This window comes from Acomys russatus, chromosome 25, assembly GCF_903995435.1.
Source record: "Acomys russatus chromosome 25, mAcoRus1.1, whole genome shotgun sequence".
Classification (NCBI taxonomy): Eukaryota; Metazoa; Chordata; class Mammalia; order Rodentia; family Muridae; genus Acomys; species Acomys russatus.
Window position 1 is genome coordinate 33,212,321 of NC_067161.1, and position 18,518 is coordinate 33,230,838.

General features: G+C 46.6%; 1 pseudogene; it reads right to left on the bottom strand.

Annotated features, from left to right (window-relative positions):
• Positions 1-8,118: 8,118 nt before the first annotated feature.
• On the bottom strand, positions 8,119-18,469 carry LOC127207900 (40S ribosomal protein S11-like; annotated as a pseudogene).
• Positions 18,470-18,518: the final 49 nt, after the last annotated feature.

Sequence of the window (18,518 nt, forward strand, 5' to 3'; positions counted from 1 at the left end):
ATTTCTAAAAATCTAATTACAGTTGGATGGGAATCACTAAAGTGCATTTCTTAATGGGATTTCCATAATTTTTTAGGACTCTTGATTAAGAGCAAAGAATTTTTTAGAAATAAGTGTTATGGAAGAGTCTGGAGAGGTCCTTAGCTGTTAATGCTTTAGCTCCCATCAGTCTGTAACTCCAGGGCTATGATTCCCTCACAGCCTCAGGCACACATATGATGTACTTACCAGCAGGCAAACGCTCATAAGTAAAACAAAAATAAGTATTTTTAAAAGAAGTGTTAATAGAGTTGAGCATGGTGGCACAGGCCTTTAATCACTGCAGGTGGATCTTTTGAGTTTGAGGCCAGCCTGGGTCTACGAGTCCAGGACAGCCAAAGCTACACAGAAAAACCCTGTCTTGAAAAAACAAGAAGTGTTAATGGCTACAGATCATTGGTAGAGCACTTGCCTAGCATGTACTGTGCCCTGGGTTCTGTCTTTCAAAATTGTATTTGATGCATATGTCTGTCCCCAGCATTTTGGAGGCAGATAGTAGATCTCTATGATGGAGAGTGAGTACTCTGCAAATAAAAGTTTACTTTGGAGTTGGTGAGATGGCTCAGCTGCCAAAGGCATGCACTTACCACCAAACCTGAAGACTGAATCCCAGTCCATGAGATCTACGTTGTGGAGGTGAGAGCCAATTCGTGCAAGTTGTCATGGCGTCCATACACAAAAAGCTGTGATGTATACACCCACATGTACAGATGTTAAATACATGTATATTAGGAGCCATGGTTAGGAGCACATACCGCTCTTGAAGAGGACCTACCAGCACTTCTGAAGCCTCACAATTGCCTATGACTCCAGCTCCAGGGAACCCAATGCCTCATGTCTGTGGACATCAGCATTCATGTGTGCGTGTGCGCGCGCACACACACACTTTTAAAAGAAATTTGCTTTGAAGCTGGGTGTGGTGGTGCACGCCTTTAATCCCAGCACTTGAGAGGCAGGCGATCACTGTGAGTTCGAGGCTAGCCTGGTCTACAGAGTGAGTCCAGGACAGCCAGGCTACACAGAAATCCTGTCTCAAAAAAAAAAGTTTGCTTTGAATTTATAAAGCTTATTGTTGGGATTGAGTACTTGAAAATATGATGCATAATGTTTTTATTTTAAAACACAAAAATATCATTAAAAGGACACCAGGTAATAAAGACTTGTACGTTATGTGAGGATTGAGTCAGGGTAAGTACACCTCAATTATTTATCACTACAGTCATAGCTATTTAAAGTAGAATGTACAGTATAGTTGTGTGGTTACTGCCTGCCTGCTCTGTATAATGGCACCTCAGAGACTCGACACCATTTAACCATTAGTGGCCATTGGGAGACATTTTGCCTTTGCAAAAGGTTTTCTCTTTTTTTGGCTGATTATTTTATTCATTTGTGTGGTGCCCACGGAAGCCAGAAGAGGGCATCAGATCCTCTGGAGTTCCCGAATTGTGAGCTGCTGGTGTGGGTGCTAAACACCAAATTCAACTTCTGGGAGAGCAGCAGGTGTTCTTTTGTTTTGTTTTGTTTTTTGTTTTTTTGAGACAGGGTTTCTCTGTGTAGTCTTGGCTGTTCTGGACTCCCTTTGTAGACCAGGCTGGCCTTGAACTCACAGCGATCCACCTGCCTCTGCCTCCCCGCGTGCTGGGATTAAAGGTGTGTGCCACCACGCCCGGCTGGGCAGCAGGTGTTCTTAACCTCTGACCCTCCTGGTTTCCTAACCTTTATCCCCTCCTGGTTGTATATTAAATACTTTTTGTTTGTTCCAGGTGTGTTTTGAATGGAACGGTGATGTCCACACAGTCTGTTCTTTTTTCAGAACGACCTAGCAAACAATATTTATGTTGTTTTCCATCTTGATGCCTGCAGAGATTTTACTTTACTTTCACTATCTAGAGGAGTGCCTGGGCGTACATATGTCTAGGGCTAAGAACTGCTTGCCTGTGCATGGTGCCTCACATGTGTGATCGCAGTACTTGGGAAGCAGAGGCAAGTAGGCGGATCTCTGGGTTCAGGCCAACAGGGATGCTTAGTGAAACAGGGTCTCAGTATGTAACTCTAGCTGTCAGTATAGACCAATATAAACCCATTATCTACTGCTCTTGAACTTATAAGATGCAGTTGCTTCTGCCTTCCAAGTACTGGGATTAAAGGTATGGATACTAGGGCTGGAGAGATGGGCCAGAGGTTCCGAGCACTGGCTGCTCTTGCAAAGTTCCTGAGTTCAAATCCCAGCAACCACATGATGGTTCATAGCCATCTTATAATGAGATCTTTTGCCCTCTTCTGGCCTGCAGGCAGAACACTATACATAATAAATCTTTTTTAAAAGGTTCATTACCATAATTAGCGTAAACCTGTCTTACATAGCTGGTCCCACTGTGGGTCACTCACAGCAGTCCACCTGCCTCTGTCTCCTCAGTGCTGGGATTTTGTGCCCCTAGTCTTTGAAATGGAATAGAGTACTTGCTTTCTGTAACTGTCAACAAACACCTGACAGGAGCGTTTTAAGAGATTTATTTTTGGCCGGGCAGTGGTGTCACACACCTTTAATCCCAGCACTCTGGAGGCAGAGGCTGCTGGGTCACTGAGTTTGAGGCTAGCCTGGTCTACAAAGTCCAGGACAGCCAAGGCTACACAGAGAAACACAGTCTCGAAAAACTATATATATATTATTTTGGCCCAGCTTCAGAATACAGTCTGCCATGTTGGGAAAGGAACAGTGTGAGGGCTGCTTTCCTTGTTCATGGCAGCAGTAGGAGTTGTCAAGTTGTGGCCTCAGTGAAAGAGGGAGACACGAAGCAAAGAAGGTAGAAGCTGCCCCTGTGACTCACCTTTGCCAGCCAGGTCTCACAAGCTCTCAAAACACCAGTTAGGACTCCTACTGAGACATGGACTTGGGGACAAATCCTGTCCAAAACAGGTGGGTGGTGTGTAGAACAAGATGAGGGCTGTGGTCATAGCTAAGGGCAACGCTGCCACCAAGAACCCCAAAGTGTGCTGCAGGAAGAAGGGAAGACCACCAAAGTGCTGACCACAAAAGCAAGCAAATGTGAAACCATCTGCCTTGGTTCCACTTGTCACAACAGAAATGGGGGCCAGAGAGCTACACATGAAGAGGAGAGATGGAGAGCAAAAATAGAATATTCAAAGTAAAAAGAGAGTGAATCTACATTAAAAAAAAAAAAAAAAAGCAGCCAGGTGGGTAAAGGGGATATGATTACAATGTGTTGTACTCCTGTATGGAATGCTCAGAAAAAAACACTGTCTAGGCCCTGTGCTGCAGGCAGTACTTCCATTACTGCCTGGACCATTGCCCTCGTATATTGTGCTCAATAAACTTTTTATAAGCATACACACGCCACCTCCTGATGTTCTATGTGTGTCACGCTGTCCCTACTGTGATGGTCAAGCAAAGGTGACTTTGCTCCTGCTGGTCTTGTCTTGACAACCCTTATGTAAAGGGATGCCAGGAAGAGTAAAGGATAGGGAATATTTGCCCCACTACTGTCACCATTTGATCAATGCAAGTGGTGGGATACCAGCACTGTCTCTGTTCCCATGGAACTGGACTTCCTGAATCACATGACCCTCGGGTGCCCACAGAGAAGCACATGTGGCAGAGGGGGTAAAGGACTGAGGTACCATAGCAGGGCCTTGTGCTTCCCACCACCCACAAATGTAGGTAGCTTTTATGTTCTCTGGGTGGGTGGGTGGGTATGTGCACAGGAGTGCAGTGACCATAGAGGCCAGAAATGTGTGTTATATTCCTGAAGCTGGACTTAACACTGGGTTGAGCCACCATGTGGGTGATGGAAGGCAAATTCAGAGCCATTTCTAGCCTTCACCACTGTAGTTTCCTGTGGTTCTACAAGGAGTTCGGGGTGGCTGTTCATCCCTTTGCAGCAAGCTAGGCTAGACCTAAGGATCCTCAGCACTGCGCTACACTTTACACTGAGAAACAACTCTCCACAGCTCCCCATTTAGACAGATGGAAGACTACTGTTGCTGACTGCATCTACCTCTGTGCTCATTTCTCCCCGCTGGGGCTCCCTCTTTCCCTGGCTCTGGGCTCAGTGCTGATGTAATTTCCCACCCTTTATAAGACAGCCAGAGTCTCTGGGTGTCTTTCCTCGTGTGCATGGTGTGTTTCTCCATCACCAGCCTCACTAAGTAGCTGATCTGTCTCAATTCTGAGTTGCCAGAGATGGAAAGTTGCTTTGAATCCCTATTGGGCCTTTTTTTTTTTTTTTAATAGCCTCCCCAGCTGTCCTCAGACTTACTATGTGGTAGAACCTTTGAATTCCCAATGCTGCACACCACTACAACTGACCTCTCTTACCTACATACATACATACACACATACATACATATACACACACATGCTACACCAATGTCAGAATTTCACTATGTAGGCCTGACTAGTGTAGCCTGGCCTTGAACTTACAGAAATCTGCTTCTTTCTGCCTTCCAATAGCTGGAATTAAAGGTATGCATCACCAAACCCACCTTTTTTCTTTTTTGGGGGGAGGTGGGATGGGGCAAAGTGAGGGGATGCGGGGGGAGAGGTATTGTGTTCCTGAATGCTGGTATCCATAGAGGCCATAAGATGGTGTTGGATCACCCCTGGAGCTGGGGTTATAGGTAGTTGTGAGCCTCCAGGCATGGGCTCTGGGAAATTAATTAACTAGGGAAGGTTTTTGTAGACCAAGCTGGCCTCCCAGAGATCCACCTGCCTCTACCTCCTCAAGTGTTGGGATTACAGGCATGCGACAAGCTTTGATTTTTTTTTTTTTTTTTTTAACTCTTAACCACTGAACCATCTCTCCAGCCCCTCTCAGAGGTTTCCTTGACACAAAATCTTAAGGATTGCCTTTGTAGGTCTTTTCAGTTTCCATGTTTATCTCAGATCCTAGAGGTAGGAGGTATGCAGAGCACTGGAAATCAGAAGCCAGCATTTTAAAAACAGGGATGGGGATATGTGAAATTTTCTAAATGAGATTATTTGCTTACAACCTAGAGACACTGGGACATTTCTGTCTTCAGCCTGAGGTGCAGGTGGACCTGCACCATTTCATGCATCAGAAGTACAGTGTAACGTCAAAGCCCACTGAATGATTCCAACAAAGGTAGGAGCTCTTGAAAGCCAGGGTCCTCCTGAGAATGCTCAAGTAGCAGGCCCCTCACTGTTCTAAAGTGAGCTAAGATGGTAAGAAGTATGCCATCCAAAATGTCTGACACAATGAAAGCTCAGAACTATGCAGTCTTTACCCTCAGCTCCCATTTCAGGACTAAACATGCAGTATCAATGCTCTTCTGCCTATTCTGCATTGAAGTCAAGCTTCACGGAGTCTTCCTTCTGCATGGAGTACTGATGTGAGCTGCTTCATTATGCCAGCTGTGCTTTCAGGATTACAGCATCAAACTCATGTATTGGTATGAAGATGCCACAAATCACTCACAGTGCTCCTCCTCCTTCTTCTTCTTGTTTTTTGTTTGTTTTTTCAAGATAGGGTTTCTCTGTGTAGCCTTGGCTGCCCTGGACTCGCTTTGTAGACCAGGCTGGCCTCAAACTTACAGCGATCTGCCTGCCTCTGCCTCCCGAGTGCAGAGATTAAAGGTGTGCACCACCACCACCCAGCTTTTTCCTTGGTTTTTTGAGACAGGGTTTCTCTGTGTAACCATGGCTGTCCTGGCCTCCCTTTGTAGACCAGGCTGGCCTCAGACTCACAGTGATTTGCCTGCCTCTGCCTCCCAAGTGTTGGGATTTAAGGCATTTGCCACCATGCCTGGAAAAACAGATAGTTTTAACTTTAGTGTGTGTGTGTGTGTGTGTGTGTGTGTGTTGTTTTCCTCCTTGTCTCTATGTGCAGCATGTGTTTGCAGTGGCCAGAAAGGCCAGAAGAGAATATTGGATTTCCTGGAGGCACCTGGTATAAGTTCTTTAAATGATCTCAAGTCCTCTACAAGAGCAGGAAGTGCTCTTAACCTCTGAGCCACCTCTCCAGCCCTATCTTAAATTTGTGTGTTTGTGCAGTCATGCACACACAGTACAGGCATATATGTACACATGTGAGTACAGGTGCCTGAGGAATCCAGAAGAGGGCATGAGATCCCCTGGAGCTGGAGTTATCGATGTGAATTGCCCCGTATGAATGCTGGGAACTGACCTTCAGCCCTCTGCGAGAGCAGTGTATCTCTTAACCAGGGCTGGACCGCCCACTCATCATTGGTTAGTACTGCAAAGCACAATCGGACAAACACCTCTCTCCATCTTTCCATCACAGCTCCCAGTCTCCAGCAGCTGTACCCCTAACCTTGGCCTGCACTTGGCTACCCTTCCAGCGTGCAATGCTCTCTATGCTCCTGGAAATCCCTTGAGCACCTGCCCCTTCCTGTGCTTCTATAAGCAAAACTTAAAACAACAGCTTGTGGGCTGGGGCTAGGGCTTGGTGGCATAGTGCCTGCCTAGTGTGTGCATGGCCCTTCCTTGTTCCATGCCTAGCTCAGTGAAAAGCAAACCTCAGACTACCTTGTCCCTCTGTCCTCATCCACATAGGCCCAGTAGTGAAACTTCCTCCCCCCCGCCCCCACCGAGACAGAGTTTTTCTGTGTAATAGCCCTAGCTATCGTGGAATTCTCTTTGTAGACTAGGCTGGCCTCGAACTCACAGCGATCTGCCTGCCTCTGCCTCCTGAGTGCTGGATTAAAGGTGTGTGCCACCACACCCGGCCAGTAGTGAGACTTCTAAGGCCATCTTTTTCCTCATCACTCATCTGCCCTAGCTTCTGCCTTAAAAAGCCCTCCTGCCCCTGCTGCACCACCTAAAGTGAACTCATTCCACAGAGGGACACTGGAGTAGGGCTGGAGGACAGGACCCAGGACCCAGCTGCACTGGTATGCGGCCTCTGCTAGTCAGGCCCGGGTCAGACCAGGCTTCTGGATAGGTCTTCCCTACGTTCTAGATGGAAGCAAAGAAGATAGGGGTGGAGGCGGGCCATTCTGTGACAGACAAGTGGCCCTCTGGCACCATCTGCTGGGCACATCTGGGAGTGATGGTGGTTTGGGGGAATGAGCTGCATGGCTACAGTGCCTTGTCTCCGCCTTCTGTGAGCACCTGGGGTACTCAGGGTAGATTCTCCACTGCGGGGCAGGGTGGAGCAAGTAAAGGGCAGTCTAGTGATAAGCTCTAACCTCTTGTGTGAGATAGCCCCACCCAGGTTCAAAGTCTATCCCCTCACTTTTCTCTTGTGTAATCTGGCGCGGTTTATGTAGCCAGTGGCAGTTTTGCAATCTCTCCTGGTGTTGTAGAGTTGAGCTCACTGACACACTAGTATACACAATGCCACTTCTTAGTTCCTGCCTTGTAGAGAGGCCCTCTTTGTGTCAACCAACTTTGCCACTCTCCCCTGCCACTTAGGAATGGACACTACTCCTGCCTCCCACTTCCCAAGCAGTGTCCTCAGAGTGTCGTCCATCAGGAGGCTCTGCACAGGCCCAAGGAGAGGCAAGAAAGCTATCCGAGGGACCTTTCTGGAGCTCTGTCCAAGGCCAAGGTCCAAGGCTGGACTCTGGGCACTAAACTCTCCTCCATATAGGGACCTTCCAGAAACTCCCTGCTGCTCCAGCCTCGGCAGAGAGTGACTGGCAGCCATATGTGAATGAGCAGCCACGGAGGCTCCAAGGGCCCTGGGGAAATTAACCCTGGGGAAATTAACCCTGACACCATGTAAAGCTCACGGCATGTATTATCACACTACCATGTCCTAAAAAAAAAATCTTTCAGGGCCTGGAAGTATGGTTTGACTGTTAGAGCACTTAGGCTCTTCTGGAGGATCTGGGTTCAGTTCCCAGCACCTATATCAGGGAGTTTACAAATGCTTTTTAGCCTCTGAGCCATCTCTCTGGCCCAATATTGTTTTTTTCTTTTCTTTTTTGTTTTGCGTTTTGTTTTTTGAGACAGGGTTTCTCTGTGTAGCCTTGGCTGTCCTACTTTTTCTTTTCTTTTTGTTTTGTTTTTTTATTTTTTATTTTTTTAAGTTGGAAAATAACTTTATTTGCTCTGGGGAGCAAGCTTGCGCCCCCTCAGAACTTCTGAAACTGCTTCTTGGTGCCAGCAGCCTTGGTGACCTTGAGCACATTGAACCGAACGACCTGCACTCTCCCACGGTGACGATATCGCCAATCTGCACATCCTGAAACAGGGGGACAGGTGCACAGACATGTTCTTGTGGCGCTTCTCAAAGCGATTGTACTTCCGGATGTAATGGAGGTAGTCCCTGCGGATGACAATGGTCCTCTGCATCTTCATCTTTGTCATGACACCAGACAGGATCCGACCTCGGATGGAGACGTTACCCATGAGGGGGCATTTCTTGTCTATATAGGTGCCCTCGATGGCCTCCTTGGGCGCCTTGAAGCCTAGACCGATGTTTTTGTAGTACTGAGGGAGTTTCTCCTTGCTGGTTTCTCCCAGCAAAACACGTTTCTTGTTTTGAAAGATTGTAGGTTGCTTTTGGTAAGCACGCTCTGTCTGAATGTCCGCCACCTTCCCGGCAGCCTGAGAAAAAGAGCTTGTTTTTTGATTTTTGAGACAGGGTTTCTCTGTGTAGCCTTGACTGTCCTAGACTCGCTTTGTAGACCAGGCTGGCCTCAAACTCACAGTGATCAGCCTGCCTTTGCCTCCCAAGTGCTGGGATTAAAGGCGTGCACCACCACGCCCAGGTATTTTTTCTTTCTTTGCTTGCTTTTATTTTCTCCCGAGACAGGGTTTCTCTATGTATTCTTGGCTGTCCTGGACTCACTTTATAGACCAGGCTGGCCTGAACTCACAGAGATCCTTCTGCCTCTGTCTCCCAGAGTGCTGGAATTACAGGCATGTGCCACCAGCCTGGCTCAGATCAACATTTTTAACATTTATTGTTGTGAATTTGAGGCCAGACTGGTCTACAAAGAGAGTTCCAGGACAGCCAGGGCTACATGCATGGAAAAACCCTATCTCAAAAAAAAAAAAAGAAAAAAGAAAAAAGATCTCTCTCTCTCTCTCTCTCTCTCTCTCTCTCTCTCTCTCTCTCTCTCTCTCTCTCTCTCTGTGTGTGTGTGTGTGTGTGTGTGTGTGTGTGTGTTCTTGTAATGTCAGGCCATGCATGTGGAGGTCAGTAGGCTGCTGAGACATCTTGCTGGGCCTAAAACACTAATTTTTTTTTTTTAAGTTTATTTTGTGTGCAAGCCATGTAGGCCTGTGGAGTTCAGAAGCCAGCATCTGAGCGTCAGTTCTCTCCTTACATTAACCAGGTAGTGGACAGCTGGGTTTGAACTTCCTTTGCCAGGCTTTGTGGCGCTGAGCCATCTCACTGGCTCGCATGTTCCTCTCTTTTGACTTACATACAGTAGCTTTTGTTTTGTTTTTTGTTTTTGTTTTCTGAGACAGAGATTCTCTTTGTAACAGCCCTGGCTGTCCTGGAACTCATTCCGTAGAGCAGGCTGGCTTCGAACTCACAGAGATCTGCCTGACTCTGCCTCCCAAGTGCTGGGATTAAAGGTGTGCGCCGCCACCACCTGCCTACCTGTGGTGACTTTTTTTTTTGCTATATCTACACATGAAACCACCACCAGGATAAAAAAGAACCTGATGTCCCAGAGATCTTCCTCAACACCTGTCAGCTGCTCAGCTTTCCTCGCCTTCCTTTGTGGTCTTTGTTAAGATGGACTCGCACTGTCCGCCATCTTGCACCTAGCTGCTTTCATTCAACATTGAGGCCCATCTACAGTCTACTGCTTTTCTCTTTCAGTTTAAAATCCTATGGTATGAATATCCTGAGGGTTGTTTGTACAGCAGATGCTGTTGTTATTTCTAACTTTTGATTAATAAAGCTGCCGTCGTGGCTCCAGCGTAATCTGAGCATATCCATTGAGGATTACCATCCTGGAAGCTGGCTCAAGTGGTGAGCAGGAGGAGGAGGAGGCAGAATCTTCACAGGTATCTCTTTAGTACCCACTTCAAGGTAAGTAGGTCTTGGGGCACAACCCTTGGGTAGGGTTAACACTGTTCTTGTGGAATGAATTAGTTCTTGGCAGAAAGTGTTTGTCTGAAAGTGGTGTCAACCCATGTACTTGGCCTCTAATGCAGTTGCTATGAATATTGAAACATGACCTGTGGTACACATGAGCACTTATTTCTACGGGATATACACTCAGAACTGGAGTCACTAAACCACTGGGTTCATGTATGGTTGTTTTGTTTTTGTTTTTTGAGACAAGTTTTCTCTGTGTAATAGCCCTGGCTGTCCTAGAACTCACTCTGTAGACCAGGCTGGCCTTGAACTCACAGAGATCTGCCAGCCTCTGCCTCTTGAGTGTTGGGATTAAAGGTGTACAACACTACTGCCCTCCAAGGGTTCTTGTATTTTTATCTTTAGTTGGTGGACTTTACCAACTTGAATTTCCAACAACAGTGTTTGAGATGTCAGTTGTTCAATGTCCTTGTCAGCACTTGATGCTGTCAGCCTTTTAAATTTAGCCATTCCAGTGACATGAATAATTTTGTCAAAAACTGTGACATCTCATTACCGTTATTAAGGTCTGACTTACAGATGAGAAGAGTGACAGCAAGGGGAAAGCACCTACCCCAGACCACACAAGAAGTTTAAAGCAGGTGTGCAGCAGTGGATCGGCATGATTTTTGTGCACCTGTAGCTGCATGAGCCGGAAATGGCGGCCCTCAGCTGGGTGCACTGGTGCACGCCTATAATCCCAGCACTAAGGGAGGCAGAAGCAGTCGGATCTCTGTGGGTTCGAGGCCTACAAAATGAGTCCAGGATAGCCAAGGCTAAACAAAGAAGCCCTGTTTCGAAAACAACAGCAACAACAACAAAACCAAAATGGGAGCTCTCTTCTTTTACTAGCACTCCCCCACAGTTGAGCCCAGAGTGTGATGGTTAGTGTCCACTTGACAAGATCTAGGACCACCGAGGAGGGAGACCTCTAACCCAGCGCTCCTCAACCTGCATGTCTCCAGCCCGTGGCTTTCAGAAGACCTTTTCACACAAGTCACCTAAGACCATGGGAAAACACAGGTTTATTATTTTTTTCCAAGACAAGGTTTCACTGTGTAGCCTTGGCTGTCCTGGACTCACTTTTTAGACCAGGCGGGTCTTGAACTCACAGTAATCCGCCTGCCTCTGTCTCCCGAGTGCTGGGATTAAAGGGGTGCACCACCACGCCCGGCTGAAAACACAGACTTTTTAAAAAATTTAATTAACTTATTCAGATTACATCTCAATTGTTATCCCATCCCTTGTATCCTCCCTCCCTCCCACTTTCACTGTATTCCCTTCCCCTATGTCTGTGACCCAGAGGGACCTCCTCCCCCACTATATGATCATAGGCTATCGAGTCTCATCTTGGTAGCCTGCTTATCCTTTCTCTGAGAGCCACCAGGCCTCCCCACCAAGGGGACGTGGTCAAATATGGGGCACCATAGTTCATGTCAGAGTAAGTCCCTGCTCTCCACTCAACTGTGGAGAATGTCCTGTCCATTGGCTAGATCTGGGTAGGGGTTCTAAGTTTACTGCATGTATTGTCCTTGGTTGGTGCAGTAGAAAACACAGATTTCTACATTACATTTCTTTCTTTTTTTTTTTTTTTTTTTTTTTTTTTGGTTTTTCGAGACAGGGTTTCTCTGTGTAGCCTTGGTCATCCTGGACTCACTTTGTAGACCAGGCTGGCCTCGAACTCACAGCGATCCGCCTGCCTCTGCCTCCCGAGTGCTGGGATTAAAGGTGTGCGCCACCACGCCCGGCTCTACATTACATTTCTTAACAGTAGCAAAATTACAGTTAGGAAGTAGCAACGAAAATAATTTTATGGTTGGGGGTCACCACAACATAAGAAACTGTATTAAAGGGTCTTGACACTGGGAAGGTTGAGGACCTCTGCTGTAAACACCACTGTGAGGGATTATTCAGATTAAGTCAATGGAGTGAGAGGCCTCACTCTAATGGAGGCTACACCATTTGTTTGGGGCTTGAGGCGTAGACTACAGAAAAAGAGAAATCTCAGGCTGGAAAACTGGCTAAGTGGTTAAGAATGCTTGCTACTCTTGCAAAGAACTTGCATTTGGGTCCCATTACCCAGATCTGGCAGCTTAGAACTGCCTGTAACCCAGTTTGAAGGGATCTGACACCTCCTCTGGTCTCTGCGGGTATGCTCACACACACACACACACACACACTTTTTAGGGTTTCTCTGTGTAGCCTTAGCTGTCCTGGACTCACTTTGTAGACCAGGCTGGCCTCGAACTCACAGAGATCCTCCTGTTCCTGCCTCCCAGTGTTTCGATTACAGGAGTGCACCACCGTGCCCGGCTTCATAAATTTTTAAAAAGAAGAAAATATAGAAAGCTAACTGAACATGTGTTTGTTGGTTGTGCTCTGCTTCTCCGTGACCACGGATGCAGTGTGACCAGCTGCCTTAACCTCCTACCACCAGGACCTACTGTGCGCCAAGATAAAGCCTTTCTCCCTTAAGTTGCTTTTTTCAGGATATGTTATAGCAACAGAGATAACTAGTATACTAGATCAGTATTCTACCAATAAGCTCTGAGAAAAGATCTCTATACATAGTCAGGCTGGCCTCACACTTGCAATCCTCCTGCCTCGGCCTCCTAATATCTGTAGATTCTTAGTAAGAAAATCTTGGTGGAGTGGGCTGGAGAGACGGCTCAGCAGTTATCTGGGGGTTTTGATTTGTCCCTGTTATTGGGTTGAAGAGTGGGGGAGGGAGTAGAGAGAGCCTATTCTCAGATTCACACTGGCACTAACTGCTCTCTTTTTGGGCTCAATTCCTCCATTCCCAGCCTTTCGGCAAACTGCCACTATCAGGTCTCCTCCTTTTCAGTTCTTCAGTTCTTCCAACACAGGAGGAGAGCCAAGGCGCAGAGGAAAAGTAGTTCACTCAAGATTATGTAACAGAGGCGGGTTGTGAGCTGTAGAGTGGCCATCAAGGACTGGACCGAAAGGCAACACAATAGCAGATGCAGCCAGGAGATCTCTGAAAGAGCACGCTGAGTTACTGCTGTTGTGTGCCACACTTCTTGGAAGAGATACGGACAAAATTCTAATCAGCCCAGCTAGAGAACAGATGACAGACCGAAGTACGCAACGCTGAGCTCACCATTAAGGTGAGCTTTGTTTTTTTCAGGCAGGTTTTATTAGGCTTGAATATAGGTGGTTACTTACAAGAACAGAAATGTCCCAAAGACATCTATGTCACCAAAAGCCCACCCCCAGCATAGATGATGGCTCATAAAAGCCAGAAACGTGGAGTACGCTGCACAGTTTGCAGGTACCTCAACAGGCTGAGCTTTGGTCTCTGTCTCTTCCAGGCAGCTGGGACTTCTCTGCTAGTGTCTCACTGTGTTCCTTACTTCCTAGTGAACCTGGCCACTCATAGGTACTGAAGCCATTGAGTTGTTTATTTCCTGAGTGTTAAGACACTGCCTGGCTGGATGAAAATTTCCACCTCCCCTTAGAACATTGTAGTGTCATCAGGAGATTCCCTCCGAGGAGGGATGTTTTCTCTCTTTTTGAGGAAACTGGTACACAAGTGCTTAACTAACGTAGATGCCATCTTCTGGCCTAGAACACACATCAAGAGTCTACAGTCTGCCCTCCAGGTGGATGTCTGAGAAAGGGAGCAGGGGCTGAATTCTGAGCTAAGTGTCATTTGATTGATTTATTGGTTGGTTGGCTGATTGAGCCAGGGTCTCTCGTATCTCAGGATGGCCTCCAACTTGCTTTGTAGCGGACAGCGGCTTTGAACTTCTGGTCCTTCTGTCTTCACCTTTCAAGTGCTGGGATCAAAAATGTGCACCACTATGGCTGGTCAGCGTAATGCTGCAGATTGAGCCAAGGGCTTTTCACGCGTGTGTTGACAAGCGCTCTACCAGTTAAGCTGCATTCCGAAGCCCTTTATTTTGCATATATTTCCATATAACAGTTCATCATCAAAAGCAGTGAGGCAGGAACTGGGAGGCAGGAGCTGATGAAGAGGCCATGGAATGGGTGCTGTCTACTGGCTTGTTCCTCATGGCTTGCTTTCTTATAGAACCCAGGACCACTGCTAGTCCAGGGGTGGCACTGCCCACAATGAGCAGGGCCCTCCCACATTGACCACCAATTAAGAAGATGACTTACAGCCATATTCAATGGAGGCATGTTCTCTTATGTTTTTGGTTGTGAGCCTAGCCTTTAATGGCTAAGCCATCTCTCCACCCCGGAGGCATTTTATCAACTAAGGTTCTCTCTTCTCTGATGACTCTACCTTGTGTCATGATGACATAAAACTAGCCAGCAGAGAGTGTTTGCCTACGTTTATGTAAGTGTACTGTGTAAGTGCAGTCCCACTTGCAGAGACCAGAAGAGGTCACTGGATTCTCTGAAGCTGGGGTCACAGGTAGTTGTGAGGCATGCAACTCATCATGGGTGCTGGGAACTGAACTTGGGTCCACTGCAAGAGCAGCAAGTGCTCTTAAGTGCTGACATCTCTGAAGGCCCCAAATCCCCTTTTAAATCCACTAAAGCTGGACAGTGGTGGCACATACCTTTAATCCCATCACTTGGGAGGCAGAAGCAGGCAGATCTCTGTGAGTTCGAGGCCAGCCTGATCTACAAAGCAAGTCCAGGACAGCCAGGGCTACACAGAGAAACCCTGTCTCAACAAACAAACAAACAAACATAAATAAATAAAAACAAAACAAACAACAACAAACCCACCGAGAAGGCTGGTACTCACAGGAATCTTTTTGTGGACACTACAGCAGTGGAGACTCACTCACTAAGGCAAATCATCTTCAGAAATAATTTATCAGAACAACTGCATCTTCCCAAGTGCCCTGCCTGATTTCTCAGCTTTCACTTTGCCTGGAGGCTGTAGCCTGGGAAACAGTGTGTATCAGAACCTGTCCATAGCACTGGAGGGGCAGGGCTGAGTTCTTCTGGACTGTCAAGCTACTGGGAAAGTCCCTCCTTTTCAGTTTTGTTGTCTTTCTCTCATCGAATGGCTTATTGTTCTTTCTTTCTTTTCTTTTCTTTCTTTCCTTCTTCCTTTGAGACAGGTTTCTCTGTGTAGATCAGGCTGGTCTCGAACTCACAGAGATCCCCCTGCCTCTTTCTCCCCGAGTGCTGGGATCACAGGCATGGGCCACCATGCCTGGCTCTATTGTTCTTTAATTTTTTATTCACTTATTTGGTTTATTTAAAATAATAAATTATTTAATTTTATTTTATGTGCATTGTTGTGAAAGTGTCAGATCACTGGGAACTGGAATTCCAGACAGTTGTGAGCTGCCATGTGGGTGCTGGGAATTGAACCCAAGTCCTCTGGAAGAGCTCTTAACCACTGAGCCATTTCTTCAGTCCTGGTTTGGTGTCATTTTCAAGGCAGGGTGTCTGTGTATACTCAGGTTGCTCTAAAACTCATTATGTAACCCAGCCTTGACCTCAAATTTCTGCTTTTCCTGTCTCTTCTTCTGAGTGCTAGTGTTCCATGTGTGTGTCATCAGGACAAACCAGGGGTTTTGACACCCAAGCGACTCTGTGGAGCCAGTTCTTTCAGAGCTAGACTGACAACTATTAATATACTGGATAGAGATGCATCGTTCCCAGCTTAGACCCTGCAATTCTGCAGCCATCCTGGCTCTTGGATGGAGGTTTCCAGAGAAAGTAGGGTTGATTTAAAAACTGTGACACTGATCCAGTCTTTTTTTTTTTTTTTTTTTTTTTTTTTTATAAATACTGCTGGCTTCTTCCTGGCAATGTGTTATCATTGAGGTCTTACTACAGAAGTTTCTCCACTTACCCTGAGCTTAAGAATCACCTTGGATAGTTTAAAAAGCAGAAAAACCTGCTCCCAGGCTAGATTCATTACACTGAAAATGAGCTCATCTGCCTTTGCTTGCCTGGAGCCAATTAGTTACTGTATTATTCACTTAAGAATTCTTTTTTGGGGGCTGGAGAGATGGCTCAGAGGTTAAGAGCACTGACTGCTCTTCCAGGGGTCCTGAGTTGAATTCCCAGCAACCGCATGGTGGCTCACAACCATCTGATGCCCTCTTCTGGTGTGCAGGTGTACATGCAAGCAAAAACACTGTATACATAGTATTTTTTTTTTTTCTTTCTTTTTTGATTTAGGTTCTTTCTGTATAGCCCTGATTGGCTCAAAGTTATGTAGAACAGGCTAACCTTGAACTCACTGAGTACAGAGGGTGACCTTTAACTTCTGATTCTCCTGCCTCCACCTCCTGAGCACATACAGACACATACTATTACGTAGAGTTTATAGGGGTGTTGGGACTCAAAGCCAGGGCCTCACACATGCTAGGCTAGCACATTAATAATTGAACCACACCCCCAGACCCAGAGAATAGACTTTCAATATACTAGTTGTAGCGCTGTTTCCAATACATTGCAGGGAAAAAATTAATGTGTAATACACTCCTGTGAATCCATATCCAGATGACAGAAAAATATACAAAAGCACCCAACTTTTGCCCCAGATGCTTAGTTCCATTTCTTTAAGTCAAACAGTTTCTTCTGCGTCTTTCGTGAAATAATTCGTACCTTAAATAGTCAGGGTATAGCAAGGTTTCAACCTAGAGGAAGCTAAACTTTTCCCAACACCAAAATCTCCATTTCTCCTCCAGCCATCTCTTGGTAATTCTAATATCAGAAGCTCTCATACATCTGGAAAAACATATACCTATTTTGTGCCAAGACCTGTGCTGGTTTCTTAGGCTAGCTGTATGACCCAGCACTGCCCAACACTGCTTAAGATACTCACCAGGTTTATGCCATGTGGAGGAAAAGGCTCTCCAGCGGGCTTTCCTGGGAGGCCCGAAGCAGGAGCTGTGCTGCAGGAAAAAGCCTGAGAACTGTGGGCCTTTCATCTTCTGTCATCAGCTGTGGCACCTGGCAGACACTGGAGACCATAGCCTACAGACAAAGACCTGGTAATTCAAGCCATTGCTTGGCCTCTCAGCTCAGTCTTGTCCTAGAGAAACTGTAGTCTCTGGTTTCTTTAGGAGGCCCTGCGTGGAAGTGTCTTTTGTCTCTGCAGTGTTAGGAATACCATCACGTGCTCATTGGCTAGCTGAGCCAGGTGAGCCAGGCGCCTTGCTGGGGATAGTGATGCTCCCTAGACACAGCAGGGCAGGGCAGGGCAGGGCAGGGCAGGGCAGGGCAGGGCAGGCAATTGTACAGTTTCTGCCTGGGATGAGGCCAGATGAGTGCTTTCAGGCTTCTCTCATTACTTCAAAGCTGTTTCACTCTAGCGATCTTATCATGGCCTCCTTTGAGCTGCCCGTACAACATAGCCTGCTTAGGTTGGGCTTGACTGTCCTGGTTTACTACTAGCTCCCCCAGCAATGGCCTCACAGGCCAGGCCGCACACACAGTACAGAGAGCAAGCTCACTCCGTATCCTCACTGCTACGTCGGTGGTTTCTCTCTCTAGGCTTGGAGCTTCACTGCAACAATGGCTAAATGGGGTCTGGAAGCTTCTTCAGAGTTAAAGGGTAGGAAGTAAAGATTAAAAATATCTAACAAGGTAGTGCATGCCTTTAAAGGAAGCGCTGACAACTGGGAGGCAGGCAGATCTGAGTTCAAAGCCAGCCTGGTTTAAATAGTGAGTTCCGGGGCTGGAGAGATGGCTCAGTGGTCAAGAGCACTGCCTGCTCTTCCAAAGGACCTGGGTTCAATTCCCAGCACCCACATAGCAGTTCCCAACTGTCTGTAACTCCAAGATCTGACACTCTCACACCAACACACATAAGTTGAAGTTAAATAAAATGTTTTTTTTTTTTTTTTTTTTAAATACTGAGTTCCAAGCCTGGTTTACATAGTGAGACCTGACTCAAAATAAAACAAAACAGAAAGAATTATCAGGCAAGTATGTTTGGTGAAGAACGCCTGTAGTCCCAGCATAGGAGATGGAAGACCATGTGTTTTAACCAACCTGGTGTACATAAGGAATTTGTGGTCACCCCGTACCAAATGAAACCTTGCCTTAAAAAACCAAAGAAAATAAAACTTTTAAAATCAAACAAACAGGGTGTACTAAGTCAGGAATACTTCAAGTTCTAGACCGCCTGGGCTAAAGTGATATCTTGCCTCAACATGCCCTACGATTTTTAAAAAATTCATTATCGGTGGAATAACATCCCTGGTCGGCAAACACAACCTCACTTCTTTCGATTATTAGGAGAGTAAGATGCTCAGGGGTGAATCCTTTAAGTGGAAAGGCACACACCCACAACCAGTTTTGCGGCGTGTTGTTTCCAGGCTTTTCAGGACTTGGGTCTTTTAAGCAGTTAAAGACAGCCCCTGCCTGAAAGACCCTTTGGGTCGCGCTGGTACCTCAGCCGGTGCCAGCGTCCGCATTGCGAGAGAGCACGGCGCTCTTGAGGACAGCGGAGTAAGGCGGAAGTCC